Source organism: Gavialis gangeticus, unplaced genomic scaffold (genome assembly GCF_001723915.1).
Source record: "Gavialis gangeticus isolate Ggan-Ray unplaced genomic scaffold, GavGan_comp1, whole genome shotgun sequence".
NCBI classification, from domain to species: Eukaryota; Metazoa; Chordata; order Crocodylia; family Gavialidae; genus Gavialis; species Gavialis gangeticus.
Window position 1 is genome coordinate 25,192,730 of NW_017728998.1, and position 4,614 is coordinate 25,197,343.

At 43.2% G+C, this 4,614-nt stretch overlaps 1 long non-coding RNA gene across 1 annotated transcript in view; it reads right to left on the reverse strand.

Annotated features, from left to right (window-relative positions):
- The window catches only part of LOC109289559, a 6,378-nt gene extending 6,170 nt beyond the window's left edge, over positions 1-208 (reverse strand). Inside the window, exon 1 of the long non-coding RNA XR_002095408.1 lies at positions 110-208. This is a non-coding gene — a long non-coding RNA (uncharacterized LOC109289559). The remainder of the gene's footprint in view (positions 1-109) is intronic.
- Between the last annotated feature and the right edge of the window lie 4,406 nt (positions 209-4,614).

A 4,614-nucleotide genomic window follows, 5' to 3' on the forward strand; every position in this document is an offset into this window, starting at 1 on the left:
TACTACTGCCCGGGGCTGTCATTAACAAATTTCAAATATTTTTTCATTAAGTCTGCATTTTTATTCATTGTAGTCATTAACTAAGCTTTTTGTTTCCTGTTCTGCACACCTGACATCCTCTTCTTAGGTACTTGTGGGCACCTATATATGTGCAGTGAGACTGCTCTGACACACTCTAATTACAGCACGTCCAAGCAGATTTGATTAATTACTGCGCTCCAGCAGACCCCAGCATCATGTGTATCAGCATTCCTATGCCGAAAAATGGTGGTGGGGGCCCTTGCACACACTTGCACTCACTTGCACAACCTGGCACACATTTTCACATGCTTGTACACCCTTGCATAAGCTAATCATACGTTCCCGATTGGCCAGGACAGTCCCAGATTTTGGAGACTGTCTCAGTATCACAGCCCTTGGAGAAAATTGAAGCAAAAGTCCCAGATTGGTGGGAACCCACTCACACATGCATGGCTCCTGAGTCAGGAACCGGCCCTTCCAGGTGGGTTCCCACCAATCCAGGACTTTTGCTTCAGTTTTCTCCAGGGAGCCCAGCCACTGCGTCTGGACTCTGCTGGGTTGTGAGTGGAGTCACTTGCCCAGTAGAGTAGTCACTTGCCCAGGGGAAGGGGGAACACAGGAAGGAAGAGTCTGGGGTCATTGCCCAGCCCCACTCTTGGGAACTGTGGGGTCGGGACTGTGTGTGTATGCATGAGTGAGTTTTTGGTTGTAGTCATATTTGTCTAAGGAGATAGGCAGGCAAGGCTCTTTGAGTAGATGTGATATCTTTTATTAGACCAACCGAGTAGTTGGAGAAAAGTTCTTAGCAAGCTTTCGGGCACAATCACCCTTCTTCAAGCATAGGAAGTCTCTGCTATTCTGCGGCTCCAAGGAATGAAAGAAGCTGAAGTGTAACAGGATGTTAATGAGAATGTAAATAGGTGGAAATTAGGAAAAGAAAAGGTAGAGCAGGGAAGGGAGGGGGGAAAAAGCAGGGGAAGAAACAAAGGCAAGTAAGGGAAACTACGGTAGTAATAATTCAAGGGAGAAAAGAGGCTGACTGTGATAAAGTAAATAGCTGGAAATCAGGAAGACAAAGGGCAGAAAAGGAAGGGAGGAAAAGAAGTTTAAGAGGTTAGGTCTGGGAGGTGTCTGGTGAATCAGATGTCTGGTAGGTTGTAATGTATCATAAATCCAGCGTCAATAGTCCATGATTTTTTGTATCATGATTTATGAAGTGAAGTTCATTGGGTCATCTATGAAAGGTGTTTTTTAAGTTCCCTTTGAGGATTGGAACTGAGAGAATGGAAAGAGTGGTTATCTTGTGAGAAGTGTGCACCCACAGTTCATTTGGTATTTTTGTCTTCAGTAGATTTTCAGTGTGCATTCATTCTGATACGTTCATTCACCTGTATGTGTGAGTGGTATATAGGAAACACATCCCATCAACTTGACAGGTGCCGTGCACATGCTGCCATCTTGCAACTGGAAGTCCTGCCCTTGTTTCCCTTACATGGTGGCTGACTTCAGAAACCCTGCCTCCCTATCCCCACATCACATGGTGAGGGACATCAGAAAATCTGCCCCCACCCCTCAGTCACAGGTGCATGATATCAGCCCTGCTCCTTAGGCTGCCATTTTGGTGTTCATTTTGACTACAGTGTTGGTCCCAGAATTCCCTGCCCCCATCATATGGTGTGTGACACCTCCTGTTACATGGTCCATGATATCAGAAGGGTCATCCATCAGCAGGGGGTTGTAAACCTTCTAACAATACACCCCACCACCGTCAACCAATTGGTGGGGGGTTTCAGAGGCCTCGGATCTCTCTAAGAAAGGCACCAAACCAGCCAGAGCAAGTAGAGAGGTGGGGTCTAGGCTGCAAGCTGCCAGTCTGTCTGTTTTCCATGTGTTTTTCTGAGACTGCACTAAGGCAGACAGAAGCAGATATGGATTCTTACATTACACTGGTCCTCCCTTGTCTTCAGTTCACCACCGACTTGTCAGGTGCCTGCAAAGAAACTGTTACTGTAGTGTTAGTCCTGAGGAGGAAGGGAAGATTAAAGAAGGTAGCCCAAAGACTGCCTGAGACAACTGAACCTGGTCAGGAAGCCCATGAGAGCATGCAGCAGGCCTGTGAGCCAGAGGCCCAGATTCACACAGCAGACAGAGAATTCGGGAGAAGAGAGGTGCCTTATGCCAGACCCTGAGTGGGAAGAAGATGTCAACAATAGAGCAGAGATGCTGGTAAGAGGCATGAAGCATGGCTGTGGGGGAGGATACAATGCTTTTAAACACAGTTCATTTTACAGAAAAACTTAATACTATATGGGTGATTAGTGAGGAAGATAGGCTGTTGTTATCTTATAGTGAACATTTAATTGGCACTAGAAATTATAAAACCCTGCTTAGGAGAAGGGTTTACCAAAATTTTTTAAAATTTATTTTTACTGGTGTTACTTTTGCTTTTTGGGGAGATTGGGGTGGGGATGGAGAATTAGCCCTGTGAGTGTATTGTAAAGATAAAACCAGCAAGACTTAGGTGTCATTAGAAATTACAAAAGCCCTTCTTAGGAGAAGGAAGGTTTTGAGGGAAAAAAGCAGTAAATTTTGTATGGATTTGATGGAAATAAAGACTTTTAAAATACATTCTCACTGGTGTCATGTATGCTTGCTTCTGTTTCTTGGGGAGGGGATGGGAGCATGTCAAAATGAATAGCTTACATAACTTGAAGGCACGGGTCAGCTATGTAAGTGTGTTTTAAGGATAAAACTAACGTAACTAGAGGGTCTTAATGAAAACAATTTTTAATGGTAACTTTGTTTTAAAATAGAATTTGGTATACACATATTTGGAGATAAAGGATTTAACTTTAATAAAACAATTTTTAATGGTGACTGTCGTCCAACAGAGTTTCATATATGTTTAGTATTATTACTACACACACACACACACGCACACTTTCATTTTCTGTATTATTCAAATTTTATTATACAGAGCTTATCTAGTGGGAAAACCACACCCAATTTTACCACAGCAAGATTTTAAAATATTTAAGAAATGGAGGGGTTATTTGTGACTGTGTTAATATAAGTACATTAAGTTATAATATTGCCTGTAGCTGTTTGTTTTCAAATAGAACCCCTCCTTCTAAACTAGAAAAACAGAACAAATGTATACCTTTGTGTCTTTATCCAATAGTGAAAGGTACATTTTTTTAAATAAGCTTTTGAAACTTGTATGTGTGGGTATGTGTGTGTGTGCTAATGCACTTCTTGGGAAGGGAGGTTTTGGGTGTGTTTTGAATTAGCCCTGTGAGTGTAGAGATAGAGAGGGTTAAGTCTTTTTTTAATTAGTAATGTGTTAAGCTTAGTCATTCATTTGTAGAAAGCAAATTCTTAATGCTGAGAGGTAAATTTTATATTTCCTAAGTGATTACATGCACTACCCCCAAAGAAGGAAGCTCTGCTTTGGAAAATCAGTTCCTAAAAATGTGACAAAGGCAGAAAATGGGTCAGAGGCCTCTAAAAAATTGTCAGAAAACTATAGAAATACTCAGCCTGAGGATCAGAATGCCCTTCTGCCAAAAGGATAGAGCAGAAGGACCATGGTAAAAAAAGAAAGAAAAAACATAATATGGTTCCTCAAAGGAAAACATACCACCTACCCCTGAGAAAACCATGGGTGAAAACACAAGGATTCATACCCTGAAAGCTGGCAATCTGGGGCACATGAATAAGAAAGCCAGGACTCATACACTTTAGAGAAGCTGTTTGAGAGAGAAACATTTTCATCTGTTTGAGAACGATTATGATTATTGTGAAAACCAAAAGATGAGGTCTTTGGGAGTTGTGGGCATGGGTGACTGGTGTCTCCCAAGTCTGGGGGGTCACCAGATCACTGAATGGGGTGGGGGGGACCTCCAGTGGCTAATTGTCGACCGGGGTTGTGGGGGTCCCCCAGCGGCCGATCACTGAGCCCAGAACCACCAGCGGTGAAACTGGCGAAACCAGAAGTACACTTCTTCCGGCACTTCTGGTTTTGCGGCTGGTACTGGTTTGCAAAGCAAAAAGTAAGGGCCTAGATAAAGATGATCGTGGAGAAGGCTAAAAGCCTGTTGAGAAAAAAATAAGAGATCCTCTAGTGATGGTGATTTAGAAAACCATCTGGAGAGCCCCTTGAACGCTCCCCCTCCTCCCAAGCCTGTGGAGAGCAGGGATGGAAACTGATTTCAAAAACCCATTAGAGAGTTCCTTGAATGTTCCTCCTCCTGAGCCTGCAGGGGATGTTTTACTAGGCCTACCTATGGTGCGGGTGTGAAGACAAGAATGGTCTGGGGGTTTGGAGGTGCAAGGTACACAGAGGAGTTTCATTTTGTGAATCTGGATCATATGCCGTTACACGTGGTAGAGGAAGCCATAAGCAAAGGGGTGAACAAACTGTAGCAGAACTCCACCAGAAATTCATGCCAGACAACTATGCCCAGGTATGTATTCAGGCAGATAGCATGAGAAACTGTTTATATTCTTGAGCTATTACTTTAAATTGGATGTCCCCTGACCTGTTGGATGTTTAGAGTGGATCCGTAACCTGTTACAAAGCCAGAGGGAACT